At 43.2% G+C, this 19370-nt stretch overlaps 1 protein-coding gene and 1 pseudogene across 6 annotated transcripts in view; both read left to right on the top strand.

Moving 5' to 3' along the window:
• Positions 1–19370, top strand: part of Tmem232 (transmembrane protein 232) — a 285084-nt gene that overhangs the window by 9172 nt on the left and 256542 nt on the right. For all 6 annotated transcript variants that reach the window (XR_003952145.1, XM_006524493.3, XM_006524492.3 and 3 more), the window contains one exon: positions 14674–14780. The gene's annotated coding sequence lies outside the window, so the exon portion shown is untranslated. The remainder of the gene's footprint in view (positions 1–14673; positions 14781–19370) is intronic.
• On the top strand, positions 17909–18433 carry Gm18138 (predicted gene, 18138; annotated as a pseudogene).

Raw genomic sequence — 19370 nt, 5'->3', positions numbered from 1 at the left:
AGACACCACTCTTTGGACATACATCAAAAAGACTCTGTATCCTACTTCAGATACACCTGGTGATTTTTGTTCATTGTTGCTCAATTCACAATAGCCCAGAAATGGAAACATCTTAGATGTCTACCATTTGATCCACACTGGTCAGTCTTAAATAGTTTCTTTAATACAACAGCTCCCATCATTTAGTTCACTGAGATCGGTAGGAAACCCTTCTTGGGTCAGAACAAATGTCAAAAACCGGCCTCAAAGCAACTTGTATCCAAGTTAAACTGGGTCATTGTCCTAGACAGCTTCAACTGTCAACTGGGCACAGCCTGAAATGATGTGAGACCAGAGTCTCAGTGGATGGATTGTCCCAGTCACATTGTTGAGGATTGTTTCATTACTAACTGATGTAGGAGGAACCATCACACTGTGGGTGGCACCATCCCTAGGCCAGGCGGTGTTGAGCTACATAATAAAGCTTGCTAAGCAGGAGCCTGGCAGCCAGCAGAGCGAGCAGTGTTTCTTTATGGTTTCTGCTCCAAGCTCCCGACAAGAGTTTGTGGCTTGGCTGTCCTCAGTGATGGACCGTGTGTTGTCCCTCCTTGGGTTGCTTTCAGTTACTGTTTTATCCCACCAATAGAAACACCCATCATTTTGCTGAGCAATTTTGTTCTGTAGAACTTTTTTTTTTTTTTTTTTTTTTTCCGAGACAGGGTTTCTCTGTGTAGCACTGGCTGTCCTGTAACTCACTCTGTAGACCAGGCTGGCCTCGAACTCAGAAATCTGCCTGCCTCTGCCTCCCGAGTGCTGGGATTAAAGGCGTGCGCCACCACTGCCCGGCACTGTAGAACATTTTTCAAGTATTAAAGTGATTGTTTGATAATTACTGGAGACTAATGGGTTGGATCTAACACAGAGCGAGGCATACAGTCTTAGAAAGAGAGAGAGAGAGGAAAGAAAGCCAAAGAGAGTGTGCCAAATCCAGGGCCAGTCTTAGTTACCCCGGGAGTACTGTGTGCGTGCCCTTGATGGTGTTTCCTGCAGACGGGTGCAAAAGGCTTCACACTGAAGGGAATAGACTTTACTAAAACAATCTAGCCAATGCAAGTGTGAATAAGCCCAGGTAAGGAAGAAAAATGACCCCTAGGAGTGGAGAATGTGCCTATAACTGCTGTTACAATGTATCACCTCAAAGGATCAGTTTTATAAATGCTTGGAAAACATGCAAGGAATCAGGAAAATGCAAATTATAGATAGGAGGAGAAAGTGAGTCGAGTTTTCTTTTTCTTCCTTTTTTTAATAAAAGTTATGGCAGCTTTTTTTTTTTTAAAGACTTATTTATTATTATAATCTAAGTACACTGTAGCTGTCTTCAGATACACCAGAAGAGGGCATCAGATCTCATTACCGATGGTTGTGAGCCACCATGTGGTTGCTGGGATTTGAACTCAGGACCTTCAGAAGAGCAGTCAGTGCTCTTAATCACTGAGCCATCTCTCCAGCCCTCAAGTTCTCTTAAAAGGGAGCTGTCAAATGAACGGCTCAATCTCTTAAGGAGCCCATTACGTATTTTCAGAAAGTGAATGCGAACCATATTTATAGAGATCAAGGAAGAAATCAAGCATTTAGTAAAATGTAGAAAACCAATAAGGACAGAAATGCACGCACACACACACACACACACACATACACACACACACACACACACGTGCATCCACACACCTACTCTACATATGAAATAAATGAAACATTAGGAGTCTAAAGTCTAAAATCCAAAGCAGACCACAGAAGGAGAGGAAAAGCGATCCCCTTCAGCATACTTACATTTGTCTAACTAGGGAAGAAGAGAAAGATGCAGGGGGAAACCAAAACAATTAAAAAACAAAACAAGTAACCTGAAACCCAGAGATCAAAACACCCCAAGTACTAGTGAGTTCTGATGTGTGGAGGTGGCGGGGTTCACACTGAGGCTCCCGAAAGGAACTACAAAGATGATGAGCAGCAAAGGAGCAAGAGAGAGTGGTGCTTGAACATAAAAGGATTCAAACAGTGCGACGGCTGTCCTTAGTTGTCAAATTGTCTACATCTGGAATGAACTAAAACCCCAAATAGAAGGCATAACTTGTGAGCAATTTCTGCTTAATCTGGAGTGTGAAGACACACCTTTATTTCAGATCTTTGATGTAGATCTAATCCTGGCCACACCTTCGGCTGGCAGCCTCCATAAGGACACGGAAGGAGGAAGCTTTTGTTCTTCTCCTGCTGGCTCTCACCTTGCTAGCAAGTCCACTTCTTCACTGGCAAAATGCCTGCGTCTTCCAGATTCCAGTGTATACTGAAGACCAGCAGAGACAGGGCAACTACTGGATACTTACTTGGACTTTCCATTCCTAGCCAGTATTGGATTAGCTGGACCACAGACCACACACACACACACACACACACACACACACACACACACACACAGAGAGAGAGAGAGAGCGAGAGAGAGAGCGAGTGCAAGAGCAAGAGAGAGATTCATTCTATATGTTCTGTTCCTCTAGAGAATCCTGACTAATACAGATTGACAACTGATTTCTTGTTAGCAACAACAGAAGCCAGAAAGCAATAGAGGAATGTATTCAAAAGTTCTAAAAGTTAAAAACAAAACAAAACAAAAACAATTAAAGCTAGATATCATCCTAGTGAGATTTATAAAAAAGGAGGGAAAAAGATGGGATTCCAAGATAAATAAAAGGTGAGGGCATTTGTTGCTAACAGATTTACTTTATACAAAATAATTCGCTGTTCTTCTCTTCTCTTGCTTTGCCTTTTATTGGCTAAGCCAACCGTCTGTGAAACCTCCAAGATTTGAGCCTCCAGAGCTATTCAAAACAGCTTCTCCTCATAGAATTCTGTATATTTCCTCTCTGAATACATTGTTTCAAAACCTTTGCAAAAAAAAAATCTGCGAAATCTGCGGTGTAACACTTCCTAGGGAAATGTGAGCAGTTTCTAATCACTCCAGTGAGGCTGCTAATAACAGGCCAACGTGACCACTCCACCAATGATTTCATTTAGATAGCTAACAGGAGTGTGCACGGCAAGATATGCCGACGGGAAAACGGAGGACAGGGAGCAGCGGCACTCTGCAAAGCCCCGCTGCATGCCGCTGCAAAGCCCCGCTGCATTATTGAAGCAACCGTAGGAGAGCTGCAACATATAAATCCACGTTACTTAACTGTACAGTTCCTGTCCTGCAGGGTCTCCCAAGATCATTTGTAGTTTTTGGGGCCAGGAGGAGCTAATGGGCTGAAATCCCAATCTGCGAGCCTCTTCTTCCTCTCCTTCCGTTAGGAGCTGACAAGCCAGTACCACTGTGGAGCTGGCCTCCCCGTACGATTCTGCTTCTTTCATGGCTGCTGGGCCAAGGGTTGTTTGTATACTCAAGGTAGTGATGGACTGGTCACGCCACACTCGGAGGAAAAGGCCATGTTAAAGCAAAATGCAAGCCTAGACACAGTTTTTTTATTGTTCATTCAGAAATTTGGAACTTAGCTATGTAAAATCCCAAGTTCTTCTAATTCTTAAAAGAAATATCCCTCATTAAGTCTGCATGGAACAGCGCTCCAAAATCAAATGCGTAAATACATTCACAGGAAAATATACGCAGATTCATACTGAGTTGTACCGGTAGCCGTATACTATTGTGTTATTTCAGCTGATTTAAATAGATATGATCTGGGAAATAAAATCATAAGATCATCATAGACCAAAACATTCAGATGCTTCTTAGTTCTAAGAAAAACAATCTGCAGAGCTTTAAACACACCCAGATGCAAGCTCAGATAAAGACCCGAGTATATAAATATCGATGCCAAAACATAGCTCTTGCTTATAGAGAATAACATGACTTATTCTTAGTCCAAATGAGAGTGACCATGGCCTAGGAGCAGAGATTCATGTTACCCCAAATAATCATATCGCAGTAGAGAAATGGCTTACATGAAATCTTATTAGGTACAGAACAAAGACTCTGTCCTAAGTCAAGGCATTTGTGAAACACTGTTGAAGAATCTCAGCCACAGGTTACGGCCAAGTGGGAAAGCCGTCTCACACATTTTCAATGCTCTCTGGTTATGCTCTGAGCCTGGGGGCGGGTGCAAGATGGTGGTTTGCTAAAAATACATCTGAATGGTTTCGATAGTCACAAGGATGTTAGGTCAGGCATGGGGTGAGCAGCCAATGCTTTCAGAAAGACTAAAAATAGCCCAAGGAACTTGGTCCTGGTCTGCACCTTCTTACCCCATAGCCAGGGAGCTGGGTTATTCAACCTTGTAGAATCTTTAAAACAGGCCAGTCTTTTCTGATTTCTGGGGATTCGAGTTCAAGTAAGCACAATGAATTTTTAATCATGCATCAGGTTGCTTCAGGGAACTGTCTGAGAGGATATATCAGTTTTCTGCTCCTTTTCTAGGGTAGGAATTGAGCAACTCACGAGGGAATAGTGAGGGAACTCTTTTTTTAAATTTTTTTCTTTATAACTCTGGGCATTTATTGAGAACAGACCAACAGCAATATAAAGCATAGAGAGCTAATGTGAATGAGTTTGCAGTTTGTATGTTTTCTGAATAGATATCCAATGTCTATAATTTTTTATTAGATATTTTCTTAATTTACATTTTAAATGCTATCTCCTTTCCTAGTTTCCGCTCTGAAAATCCCCAGCGGGTGTGGTGGCACACACCTTTAATCCCAGCACTTGGGAGGCAGAGGCAGGCGAATTTCTGAGTTCGAGGCCAGCCTGGTCTACAGAGTGAGTTCCAGGGCAGCCAGGGCTACACAGAGAAAAACCAAAAAAAAAAAAAATCCCCTATACCCTCTCCCTGCTCACCAACCCACCCACTCCCACTTCCTGGCCCTGGCATTGCCCTGTACTGGGGCATAGAGTCTTCACAAGACTGAGGGCCTCTCTTCCCAATGATGGCCGACTAGGCCATCCTCTGCTACATATGCAGCTAGAGACACGAGCTCCGGGGGTACTGGTTAGTTCATATTGTTGTTCCTCCTATAGGGTTGCAGACCCCTTCAGCTCCTTGGGTACTTTCTCTAGCTCCTCCACTGGGGGCCCTGTGTTCCATTCAATAGATGACTGTGAGCATCCACTTCTGTATTTGACAGGCACTGGCATAGCCTCACAAGAGAGAGCTATGTCAGGGTCCTGTCAGCAAAATCTTGCTGGCATATGCAATAGTAGGTTTGGTGGCTGTTTATGGGATGGATCTCTGAGTGGGGCAGTCTCTGGATGGTCCTTCCTTCTGTCTCAGCTCCAAACTTTGTCTCTGTAACTCCCTCCATGGGTATTTTGTTCCCCATTCTAAGGAGGAACAAAGTATCCACACTTTGGTCTTCTTTCTTCTTGAGTTTCATGTGTTTTTCAAATTGTATCTTGAGTATTCTAAGTTTCTGGGCTAATATCTACTTATCAGTGAGTACATATCATGTGAGTTCTTTTGTGATTGGGTTACCTTACTCAGGATAATATCCTCCAGATCCATCCATTTGCCTAGGAATTTCATAAATTCATTCTTTTTAATAGCTGAGTAGTACTCCATTGTGTAAATGTACCACATTTTCTGTATCCATTCCTCTGTTGAGGGACATCTGGGTTCTTCCCAGCTTCTGGCTATTATAAATAAGGCTGCTATGAACACAGTGGAGCATGTGTCCTTATTACAAGTTGGAACATCTTCTGGGTATATGCCCAGGAGAGGTATTGCTGGATCTTCTGCTAGTACTATGTTCAATTTTCTGAGGAACTGCCAGACTGATTTCCAGAGTGGTTGTACCAGCTTGCAATTCCACCAACAATGGAGAAGTGTTCCTCTTTCTCCACATCCTCGCCAGCATCTGCTGTCACCTGAATTTTTGATCTTAGCCATTCTGACTGGTGTGAGGTGGAATCTCAGGATTGTTTTGATTTGCATTTCCCTGATGATTAAGGATGCTGAACATTTTTTTCAGGTGCTTCTCAGCCATTCCATATTCCTCGATTGAGAATTCTTTGTTTAGCTCTGTACCCCATATTTTAGTAGGGTTATTTGGTTTTCTGGAGTCCTACTTTTTGAGTTCTTTATATATATTGGATATTAGTCCTCTAATAGGATTTAGGATTGGTAAAGATCTTTTCCCAATATGTTGATGGCCTTTTTGTCTTATTCTTTGCCTTACAGAAGCTTTGCAATTGGCTGCCCATTCTACCTATCCAATATAATACTTGAAGTCCTAGCCAGAGCAATTAGATAACAAAAGGAGGTCAAGGGGATACAAATTGGAAAGGAAGAAGTCAAAATATCACGATTTGCAGATGATATGACCGTATACATAAGTGATCCTAAAAATTCTACCAGAGAACTCCTAAACCCGATAACTTCAGTGAAGTAGCTGGATATAAAATTATCTCCAACAACTCAGTGGCCTTTCCCTACACAAAGGATAAACAGGCTGAGAAAGAAATTAGGGAAACAAGACTCTTCACAATTGTCACAAATAATATAAAATACCTGGGTGTGACTCTAACTAAGGAAGTGAAAGATCTGTATGATAAGAACTTCAAGTCTCTGAAGAAAGAAATAGAAGAAGATCTCAAAAGATAGAAAGATTTCCATGCTCATGGATTGGCAGGATCAATATAGTAAAAATGGCTATCTTGCCAAAAGCAATCTACAGATTCAATGCAATTCCTATCAAAATTCCAACTCAATTCTTCATTGAGTTAGAAAGGGCAATTTGCAAGTTCATCTGGAATAACAAAAAACCCTAGGATAGCAAAAGCTGTTCTCAAAAATAAAAGAACCTCTAGTGGAATCACCATGATCCACCACTTGATCTTTGACAAAGGAGCTAAAACCTTCCAGTGGAAAAAGGAGAGCATCTTCAACAAATGGTGCTGGCTCAGCTGGAGGTCAGCATGTAGAAGAATGCAAATTGATCCACTTTTATCTCCTTGTACAAAGCTTAAGTCTAAGTGGATCAAGGACCTCCACATAAAACCAGAGACACTGAAACGTATAGAGGAGAAAGTGGGGAAGAGCCTCGAAGATATGGGCACAGGGGAAAAATTCCTGAACAGTACAGCAATGGTTTACTAAGATCAAAGATTGACAAATGGGACCCCATAAAATTGCAAAGCTTCTGTAAGTTGATGGAACTCTTAAGAAATGAGTCAGCAATTGGCAATAGCCTTCAGAAGGAATTCCTTCTGTTTTCTGCTCCCTTATCGAGTTGGTGGAATCTTTTAACTTCAGTCAATGGGCTCTCTTGCTCATTGAAAACCTGTACTTAAGGTTTGCGTTGTATTGGTTTTCTACACATTGTATGTTCTCTCGTTCAATATTAGTGTCACTCACACTGCTTCCTAGCGTAGTTGGTCCATTCTACACCACTCAAAAGAAGCAAAGTAAGAGATACTTCCTCTCTGTGGGGGTTCTGACTTCAATCACTGCAACACCAAAGCTCACCCCAGAATGGGTAACAGCTCACAAAGTGGGGCAACCTTTAGTACACTGCACAGCCTGTGGTCAGCTCAACAGGCATCCTTTCCAGGTGCCTCAGTAGGTCAGAGCCTCTTTAAGGCAGCTCAGCTGGTTTGTGCTTCTTCCAGCCTGCTTGGCAGGATTGTGAATCTTTGCAGATTGTCTTGTCTGAGACTGACTCTCAGCAGTCTTTACTGGCGCTCTTTGGGAATGAGGGGCCCAGTAAGTCTGTCTAGTTTCAGGGACATATACACATGTGGATGCATGTACGTGTGTGTGTGTGTGTGTGTGTGTGTGTGTGTGTGTGTGTAAGTCTGTGTGTGTGCGCGCACGTGTGCATGAGTGCCTATGCAGGCCAACCTAAGGTGTTGCTCTTCTTGCTTGTTATTTATTGTTCTTTTATTTTTGAGATTATATGATTACATCATTTTTCTCTCCCCCTTTCTTCCTACAAACCTCACATATACCCCTTCTTGCCTTCTTTCAAATTTATACTTTGTTCATTAATTGTTACATGCATGTATGTTTATGTATATACATATATATTATAAATATAACCCTCTCGGTCTGTATAATGTTACTTGTGTATTCTGAGCTAGTCCTTTGGTATCGGATAACCATTTACTGTGCTCATCCCCGGAGAAGACTATTTCTCCAACTTTTAGCATTCCTTAAGCGCTGCAGTTCTTTGCGTGGGGCTGGTGCTTTGTGAGATTTCTCCATCCACTTTGGCACAGCTATCTTTCAGCAAAATCCCTGATCCTCTGGCTCTTACAATCATTCTGCCTCCTCTGCTGCAAAGTTCTGTTAACCTTAGGCGCAGTGTTTTGTAATTATATCCATCAGGAACGGGCTTTTGAGACGAGGTCTGCCGCTAGCCTAGAGCTCTCCGAGAAGTCTGTACAGCTGATCAATGAGCTCTGAAGAGCCACCGTCTCCACCTAGCCAGCACTGGGATGACAAACAAGCACAACCATGCTCAGTTTTTTGACACGACTTTGAGGGTGGGGTAGGGGCATCAAATTAACCTCCTTGAGCTTATACAAGCAAACACTCTACTGACAAAGTTCTCTCACAGACCCTGTTCTTGGATTCTCAAACCTCCATGAACTACTACTGTTAATTTGCAGGTAAGGGAATATTTATACTTTTACTTACATAACACAAAATTTCACTGCCATATGCCCTCGTCAATGATGTTACGTTGAGTTTGCCTGTGTGATACATGTTAGTTACTAACCTCATTGTTGTAACAAAATATACGTTGAAAGTATCTTAAAGGAAGAAGTACTTATTTTGACTTGAAGTTAGAGAGGATACAGCCAGTACATCATAGGGGAGAAGGGATGGCTTCAGGGACATGGGGTCCCTAATGACTTTGTACCCACAGTCAGGAAGCAGAGAGCAACGATTACAGATGCTCTTCTTCCATCTTTTCTTCTGCCTAGGGCATCCTGACTCCAATCTGGTTTATTCAGGGTGGGTCTTCCCTCTTCGGTTAAATGACCTCACAGACATTCTCACAAGTGCCTATTAAGCACCCTCCTCCAGCCAAATTGACAATGGAGATTAACCACCACATGGGCTGAGGAAGCAAATACTGGTAACACTGCCTTTTACAAGACATCTAGGAGAGGTTGTCTGCAAAGAATAAAGTCTAGAGTTTCCTTCTAGCCTAGATTGTTTACATGATCTCATTTTGCCGTGGAGAGGTCATTTCTGGTGAGGAGGATACAGATAAACTGTGTATCCTCTGTACACCGTGGAGGCCTTTCTTCACCACCACATTTATCCTGAACGATGGCAGCTTTGTACTAGCTAACTAATGTCTGGTGTTCTCACGACTGGAGGGTTTCTTCCCTTTAGTCATGGCTAATGTTCTAGAGCACAGAATCAGGACAAATCTGTTCTTCACTCTATGGATTCATCCATTTCCACAAGGAAATCCGGTTATTCTGCCACAGGCAGCGTCTTACGTTTCTGTGTTCTAATATTCAAGGCTTCACAGAGAAGCACAGTTCAGCCATTTCTCTACTTAAGCCGTTGGGTTATTCTAATTGCTCACTGGTCGATTGTATGCATTCTTTGTTTGGTTTTTATCTTCATCTTTTCAAACCAAAACTTTACATGTCTTCAGTTTAGGGAAACCCTCCATCTTTCTGGTCAATCTCGCTCCTCTTCTTTTTAAGAAATGACTTCTAGACCTTCTTAGTTACGGTCAAATGGCAGAAGTGAGAACACCGAAAGGCTTGCATGTTGTACTAAGACGTTTCATACAGAGAGAGTTATCAGTTTCATTCCACATTCTAGATAGTTTGCTCATTAAACAATGGTATTTATGCTGCTTAGTGGCTCATGCCTTTAATCCCAGTATTCAGGAGGCAGAGATCTCTATAAGTCTGAGGCCAGCTTGGTTTTACAGAGTGAGTTCCAGAGCAGCTAGACTACATACAGAGAAACCCTGTTTTGAAGCAAACAGACAAACAAACAAACACAAACAATAAAGATATTTACATTTATAAAATTCAGTATGAAAACAGACAAAAATATATGAGAAAGATATAAATCTAAATTTTTTTTTACTTTTAAAAAAAAATTCACTTTACATACTGATCAAAGCCCACCCATCTCCTCCCAACTTCCTCCCTTGCCCCTCCTCTTCTCCTCTGAGAATGGGAGCCCCTCCCCCCAGCGTCTGTACCAACCTATTCTGGCACATATTCAAGTCATTGCAGGACTGGCCACATCCTCTCCCACTGAGGCCAGATAAGGTAGCCTAGTTAAGGGGAACAGGGTCCACAGGCAGGCAACAGAGTCAGGGCCAGCTCCCCTTCCAGTTGTTTGGGACCCACATGAAGACCGAGCTGCACATCTGCTACAAATGTGCAGGGGCCTAGGTCCAACCCATGCATGCTCTTTGGATTATGGCTCAGTCTCTGGGGCCCCCCAAGGGTCCAGGTTAGTTGATTGTTGGTCTTCTTGTAGAGTTCCTATCCCCTCTGGGACCCCAATCCTCCTCTCAGATCGTCTACAAAACTCCTCAAGCTCCATATAATGTTGGCTATGATTCTATGCATCTCTGCTGCTGGGTGGAGCCTCTCAGAGGACAGTTATGCTAGGCTCCTGTCTGCAAGCATAACAGAGTATCATTAATAGTGTCAGGAATTAGTGCTTGCCCATGGGATGGGTCTCAACTTAGGCCAGTCATCGGTTGGCCATTCCCTCAGTCTGCTCCATCCCGCGTCCCTGCACTTCTTGTAGGCAGGGCAAATTTTGGGTTAAAGGTTTCGTGGGTAGGTTGGTGTCCTGCCTGGCTACAGGAGATGGCTCCCTGTGCCCAACTACTAGGAGCCTCAGCTAGAGAGTCACATTCATAGACTCCCTGGAGTGTCTCCCATCCTAGGTCTCTGACACTTCCTAGAGATGCCATACATCTAAATTTAAAGTGACTACTTTCCAGTGGTCGGTGTATAGTTGTAGAACGCAGTGGTATCTTACTTTCGTGGGCAGTTTCCCCCTTAGTCCTCCCCGCAGTATGATCACGGAGTTAGCATCGTTACGTGCAACCATCTTGCTACACAGGCCCGTCCTTCTCACCAAATTATGATTTGTTACAGGAAGGTGCCATATTTTAATCATTCTCATACATTTACCTTGTTAACCAGATTGCATTTCCTCATGCACTTAAAGTGAACAGCATGGGTACTGTCTTGGTCAGGGTTTCTATTCCTGCACAAACACCATGACCAAGAAGCACTTAGGGAGGAAAGGGTTTATTCAGCTTACACTTCCACATTGCTGTTCATCACTGAAAGAAGTCAGGACTGGAACTCAAGCAGGTCAGGGAGCAGGAGCTGATGCAGAGGCCATGGAGGGATGTTCTTTACTGGCTTGCTTGCTCTGGCTTGCTCAGCCTGCTCTCTTATAGAACCCAAGACTACCAGCCCAGAGATGGTCCCACCCACAAGGGGCCTTTCCCCCTTGATCACTAATTGAGAAAATACCTTACAGTTGGATCTCATGAAGGCACTTCCCCAACTGAAACTCCTCTCTCTGTGATAACTCCAGCTGTGTCAAGTTGACACAAAACTAGCCAGTACAGGTACTGTTTGGTAGTACTAGATGTAATAAGATTAAAAGTAATTTTTATTTCTGGTTTCTGTGCACATGTTTATTTACTATTGTATACTGGTGGTGGAAAATAAAGTGTCCTGTCACACAGCCTATGCCCTGTATGAGAGTTCATAGACAATCATAGTCAGCTCTGCAATCCACTGCTTGTCACATTAACAGTTTACATCAAAGCCAAACGGCTTCCTATGGTGTAAACGCCATTTAAGACTAGTAACTAAGTATGTCAGAGCAAGGTTTTGTCTGTGTGCTATCGGTTCAGATCAATTTTCCTGAAGTTGATTGGTGGGACAGAAACGTAAGCAGTTGCTGTTTACATTTTAATCACTTTTTATCTGTTATCATCCAAAGCTTCCTAAATCATCTTTATTTAAAACACTTGCTCTGACAGTTTGGATATGGCTATCTTATATCGATTGTGTTCATACTTAATATTTCTGGAGAACTGCTTATTTTAAAAAGTTAAAGAGCCTGTGTTAGTTGTAAATCACAGTTGGTGGCCTTATATGTCCAAGACATATGATTTCTTTAAGCCAACCATACATGCTTTAAGCCCCTGTTGGACCTGCACTCCCAATGTTTATGAGCTGCCCCTACCCCAGGGTGACCTGGGTGCTTCTGCTTCTGTGCAGTGGTGGAGAGGTACGCTATGGCCTCATCGTCAGCGCATTAGATAGTCTGAGCCTTCATAACAGAAAAGGGGAGGGAGGCCTGAGCCCCAGGATGACGGGCAATCTGGGAAATGGGCTCGGCTGGATGAGTGGGTGATTATAACTCTCTTGAGTGTCAATTTACAGGAAAAATGGAGCAGCTTTCCCCCAGGAAGTACAGCCACCACTGTGTCACATCAAATGGGCCTGCCAGCCAATCTTGCCTTTGCTCTAGGCTGGTGCTCGCTTCTTCAGAACGGTCAAATCACGACTTCTGGCTTTTGCTGGCTTCTTGAATCAGTTATCACAGAGTGAGGGTCTTGTTTCTTACAACAACGAGGGTCTTAACCTGGGATTGTGAGCTAACACAAAGTTTCCACCCCTAAGTCGCCTTTTGCCTGGGTGTTTCTGTCACAGCAGCGGATGTGGAGGGAAAAGTGCGTGGATGTGGACGGTCAGAGTGGCGCTTGTAAGATTCAAGCTGCTCACATTATCAGTAATTTGTTTATTACCAGTGAGAACAATGCTGCTACCCAGGTATTCCACCTGTTGTTTATTTTCCGATGAACTATGAACACCCCCACCCCCACCCCCACACACACACTGTACACACTGCTGTAGAACACTTCTGTGATTCAGTTTTCATTTCTTTTTTAGATGAATTTTCTGGATCATAGTTTATCTATGTGATTCATTTTCAGGAACACATACAGGTTTCCCAAGTATTTAAAGCTCCTCTCACTCCCTCGGGGAGGTCGGGGAGCCACATCATTCCACACCTCACAACAGCTGTCTGCTGGCACTGTCCTTACATTTTAGCTGCTGTAGTTAGAACTATAATTCCATTATAGTTTCAGTCTTACTTTTCCTAAAGGGTATTATTTTGAGTGTATTGACTTAGAAAAAAACTCTCTGAGATATTTTCTATGTATCACTACTGTTTGTTGTTTAATTCTTCTTAATCTCTAAATTTTGCTATTCCACCTTTTATTATGTTTATCAAGTTGCCTAATCTTAGCTGGCCTTCACCATTAAATGCTTTCCTGATAGTTCTCCTGGAGCGCCATTTGCCACATGTCAAATGCTTACACGTGACAATTTTGTCATTCAGTTATAAGTGTTCTAGAAGTCTTGTTGCTATTTCATTTTTGATCTGTATATAATTTATAATTTTTATTTTTCCATACATAATAGGTTAATATATTTTGGGGGATATTTCTAATTCCCTTGTATTTGCATGTCAAGGAGCCTACGGAACCCCCCAGATTCTCTGCTCTGCAGGTTTCAAAGCCTCTCCTGTGAGATAAAATGTATCAACACTCTAGAAACCATATCTGGAGAGAATACACACTCTCTAACAGTTCAGTGTATTCTACACATTGGTGTTCTATATGTATTCTATGCTAAGCTGTTCACCATGCTCACTCCACCCTCGCAGATGATTTTCTCATGCCTCTCCCCGTGGCTTGTTATACCTCCTGGTGGCCCTGAGGATCTAAACTGAGGCCAGTTCTCAGTCCCTGTTCTGGAGGCACAAAGGGAGCTGACTACCCTCCACACTGCCACGGGCAAAGCAGCTACACACTTCTTTGGAGGTGTCCAGGTTTATTTATTTATTTATTTATTTACTGTCATCTCTTGGGGTTCAAGGTTTCTGATTTAATTTCACAAGGTTGCTTTTAGACACGGGACCCCAAAGCTTCTGCATGTCACCAGCGTCACCAGCACTGAAGGGTCACTAATCACTTTAAACAAACAAACAAACAAACAAATAAATAAATAAATAAATAAATAAACCACTGTATTTCTTCTTTTAGAATCTTGTGATTGTATACTGTGCATACTGATTACACATGTGCTCATCCCTCCAAGTCGCCCAGTAATGAATAATTTTTCCACTTGGATACCGGGGCCCAGCAACTGGACATTGTAACCCCCACTTCTTTCTGAAGCAACGGATACATCTAGAAGTTAAGCCACTGGCACAATGTCAAGAGACATAGGCTGGTGTGGGGCCAGGATTAAAGTAAGGTGCTGGCTTGTGCAATGCACAGGTATACACCATGCCACAGAGGAGCCCGAGTGGGAGCCCCCAGGCACAAGGAGAGAAGCAGAGAGGAACAAGGCACTGGCTAGCAGACAGACCTTCTTTGTAGGGGTTGGCAGGGTCAGTACTGTGGAAGGAGCAGGTTACGATCAGAAAGGGATGGCTGGTGAGCTCATGTGCCTGGAGCCCATTGTTATTTCTTTCCTCTGTCTTAGAGGACAGAAATTAATTTTAATTATTCCATTTTTTGGCATTTGAATATATTTAGGAGTAAATATCATTTGATATGAAAATCACATCTTTGTAGTTAGAATCTAAAATCATGCTTTTCTTTTGTCTATTTCAGATAAATATCTTCAAGATAAGGTCTTGGGAGCTATTGGAGCCGGTGCAGCCACCTTGCAGGACAGAAGAGAGAATATAGATTCGACTTCAGACGAATTCCTCTACAGGGTAAGTCAAGGGTGCTGGAGGAAGAGCTGGGTCCGGGGGATAGGGAGATAGCTGGCATCAACAGGAGCTGTGGTTTTCTATGTTGTCTCACTATTCGAAGGGGTATTTTATTTACTTAAAAAGGAGATCAGTCCAATCTCAGTTAACTCAGTTAAAGTTCTATTTCCACTTAGGCCCAAAAGTTCAGGAACTTCCCCATGTTTGAGGAGAATCAAAGGAAATTTAAAATTTACAGATCCTATTAACAGAAGCATCAGTTTTATGACATCGTCTCATTGAGAAAATAATCCAAAGGCTATTGCTTGGCGGAAAGTAAAAGGGAAATAAATCAATTTACGTATTGTGTTGGGATTTCCACATTAGAATAAAAAAGGGGCTGGAGAGATGGCTCAGTGGTTAAGAGCACTGACTGCTCTTTTGAAGGTCCTGAGTTCAAATCCCAGCAACCACATGGTGGCTCACAACCATCCATAATGAGATCTGATGCTCTCTTCTGGTGTGTCTAAAGACAGCTACTTACATATAATAATAAATAAATTTTACAAAGAAAATCCTTTCACACATATTTGATAAACAAACAACAAAACCACTGGTTTCATTTTGATTTTCTACATAGATTTGAAATTGTTGGGGTATCACTAGGAACTGACATCTGCCCCCCATTATCACACGTCAGCACACAGCCTGCCTGTTACTATCCTTAGAAGGAATAAAACGGTCCACACTCATACTGTAGGAAGCCTTGTTGTGAGGGTCTAGGTTCTATTTTCAACCAGATAGTATATTAGAAGCTGTGGTGGTTTGAAGAAGAATGACCACTGTAGGTTCATACATCTGAACATTTAATCTCCAGTTGCTGGACCATTTAGGAAGGATTGGGAGGCATGGCCTTGTTGAAAGAGGTGTGACACTGGGATAGACTTTGAACTTTCAAAAGCCTACACCAGGTCCATCCTCTTTCTCTCTCTCTGCCTCCTGCTTGTGGAAGAGATGTGAGCTCTCAGTTACTGCTCTAGCGCCACGCCTGCTGCCATGCTCCCTGCCATGATGGTCACGGACTCACCCTGTAAAACCATAAGCAGGTCCCCAATTAGATGCTTTATTTTATAAGTTGCCTTGGTCATGGTGTCTCTTCACAGCAATAGAACAGGCAGAGGTTGAATGACTGACTTAACAATATTGGTTGGTTTGCTGTCATGTATATCCTGGACTTTTAACTATAAACCCATTTTGCTAATCTCTTCTAGTAGGTGTTTTCCAAACGTTTATTCTACTTCTAAACACCTGGGAATTTAGATCAAAACCACAAAGTAACCTTCTGGATAAAAAATATATATATTCTATGTATGTATATGTTTAGATCAATCATACACTGTGGGGTGTAAAACCATGCCAGGAAGTCTGGTAAGGTAGAGCAGGTTGAGACCCGGAGACTCGGTGGGCACACACCTGAGGCTTAGGTGAGTCCCTGTCAGACTCCTGACTCGGAACACATGCCATGTTTCTCACATAAAAGAGATGTGACCACAGGTCACGTAGGCTCAAGACAGAGCTCTCCATGCTAATGACATATCTAGAGGATCGGAGGGTGTAGCAGTAAGATTTCTTTCCCAGACATTCCTCCTTGCAAAAGGTATTTAATCGCGGGCCCACCCTGAGATGGGGGTATGGTTTTATGCATCCACTTCCCACCATAGCAATAAATGACGCAGAACCATTGACTGCCTCTTTTCATCGAGATCGGCTGTGGGGAGCCACAGAGAAGGTCTTTGCTTAGAGAGCTGAAGTCTAGTCTCCCCTAGAAGGCCTCTCTGCACTCTCAGCCACAACTGCCACCAATCCTGTCACCTTCAAGCCAAGGACTCTCCCTGTGGGACCAGCTGGATCTCCCCTCCCCTCCCTTCCCCTGCCCTCCCCTCCCCAGGCTAGACCCAGCCCTCGGGCCTCTTTGTTCTCAGCTCTTCCATGACTCCCAGTGGCGCCTGGGTGTCCAAGGATCTGAGAACCCCACAGCCCTGGCCTCTTCTAATGCCCAAGGTCCCCTAAGACAGCTCTGGCCTTCCCACAGCTCAGACTGAGTTTCCCTGTCCTCCCTCCCCCCGCCCCCCAGCAGTGCCTAGGCATTTCCCTATGGTCCAGCACCCGCCCTACGGGGTAAGCTTAGTCAAACTCCCCTAGTCCCGTCTCCCTAAGCAGCCATGCCCAGTGGCAGAGTGGACAGGGACCCACAGTCCTATAGTACATCATCTATTTAATGGATGCCAGACTTCATACATACATACACATACATACATACATACATACGCACACACATTTAAAGTATTTCACCTTATTGAATCTATACACAACTCTTGCTATTATCCATTTTACAAGTAAACTGAAACGTGAATGATGTTGGAAAGAGGGACAGAGAAACCTGGCCCCCAGGCTCTTTGGTACCTTTCTGCTTTCCTGATCCTCCTACAGAGGACTGCATAGGGGACGGAAATGTGTCTTTATGCTCCTTTACACGCCCCTCAGGTCTCCAGTTCTTACAGGGACCGCTGGGAGTCCTACTCACGGTCCAGATCCAGTCTTTAGAATAATTGCCCATGCCTGGGAAACTGCTGCTGCACACCCTTCCCGAGTCCTCTGCCGCGCTGGTGAATCTGTTTTCTCTCTTTCATCTTTCCCTAAAGTCTGGTGTCCCGTGGAGGCCTCTGGCCTGCCTATGGGAACTATGATAGTGCAGTTGTGTTCACTTTTAGCCTAAGTGTGTTAGGTGGAATTATTATTTAGATAACGTGAGTTAGCGACCTGTGTTTCATCACTTAGTTTAAATGCAGAAGAAAATAGTATGACTCCGAGTGTGGCAACGACTTTTAGATACTACTCTGAAGGAGGAGGCAAGCATGGGGTAGAAGAAAACACTCCTTAAAATTACATCCAATAAAGAATGCAATGAGACATATACAAAGTAAATGAGTAAATACTAAGAGAATGCACAGCTGATTATGAAATGGGGCAAGATCTTTCACAGATAACTCACTAAATATATAAAATACACATATTTTATGTAAAATTATATATATATATATATATATTATATATATTATATTGTATGGACCTGACAGGCAGGAGGCATCATCATGGGTGTTGAGATTCACCACAACAGTTGGTTTCAGGACATCTACCATCAGCTGCTGGCCAAGCTGTACAGGTTCAGGGCCAGATGAACCAATTCCACCTTCCATCAAGTTGCGGTGAAAAGATTATTTAGGATAATCTTTTCCTAATCAGCCAGCCCTGTCTCTGTCCCAGATGTCTGAAAGACAAAGCTTCCTAGCTGAAAGAAGAGAACAGCTGTGGTTGTGGGGGTGGCCACAAATGATGTGCAGATTCTGGAGGCCCCGAAATGGAAGCTGTATGCACTGTGGGTGAGCAGCTGCACCCAAAGCCACAGTCTTGAGGCTGTGGGTAAGAGCCTCACCTCTGACCAGCTGGCCCTGGAGTCTCCCAAGGGCTGTGGCACTGTCGTCCTGTTTGTCCTCCAAAGGGCTGAGAGGTATATTTTGGCAAGGCTCTGGGAACTTCACACCATACCCAATGTCCACTCCAAGGGCCAAAAGTTTGAGCATTCTAGAGGCCAAAGGGACAGCTATGGCTACAAAAACTAACTCTGTATCTTACTGTTACTAAAAAGAGAACTTTGGATATTGAAAAACAAATAAAGAATGAATATACTACATATTCATCAGAATGGCCAATACTCAGACACTGACAATGTAAAAATGGATGAGACTATAAGCAATAAGGACTCTCATCAGTTGATTAGGGAATAAAAATGGTACTGTCACTCTGAAGACAACTTAGAAGCTTCTTAGAAAGCAAAACACACCATACACTTACAATCCTGCAGTCATACACTTTGGTATTTACCTATATATGAGTTCCAAATGAAAGTCCAGAGAAAAACCTGAACACATGGGCTGATAATAGCCCCCCCCCTTTTTTTATAAGTACACAATGTTGGGAGCCACAATAATGTCCTTCAGTAGATAAATAGAAAAGGCAGCGTGTACATCTGTGTAATAGAAGATTAGCCAGCACTGAAAAAGGAAAGCACTATCAGACACTGTGAAATGGCAAGGAAGAACCTTGGCTGAATGTTATTAATTGAAAGAAGCAAATCTTCAAAGACTACACTGTGTGATTCCAGATGGACAAGGCGGAATCTCAGAGAGCAAACATCTCAGATGCAGAGGTGAAGGGTGAGAGAGACTGGACGAGCAAGCTGAGCAGAGAGGGCTGGCAACCGAGTAGAAATGGATTATGTGTACAGTGGTAGACTGCAATCACCAGACTCGTGACCTGAGTGTCACTGGCAGGCTGATCGACTATGACGCGATGCATCATCATGGACTCATGTTGTAACTAATACTCTTCTTTATAGGGGATGTGGATAGAGGGTTGGGCTGTACCAGTATGGAAGAAGGATCTGTATTGTGCCACGCACACTCTGGTGAAGTCTGCTTGACAGGCTGAGAAGCCTGGAAGCACTCACGAGGCAGAGTTTCACGGAAACTCAACTCCTAGAGCTTTGGCGTTCTC

The sequence above is a fragment of the Mus musculus genome, chromosome 17 (genome assembly GCF_000001635.26).
Source record: "Mus musculus strain C57BL/6J chromosome 17, GRCm38.p6 C57BL/6J".
NCBI classification, from domain to species: domain Eukaryota; kingdom Metazoa; phylum Chordata; class Mammalia; order Rodentia; family Muridae; genus Mus; species Mus musculus.
The sequence above is the reverse complement of the archived record's forward strand: the minus strand, read 5'-3'. Positions and strand labels throughout refer to the sequence as shown.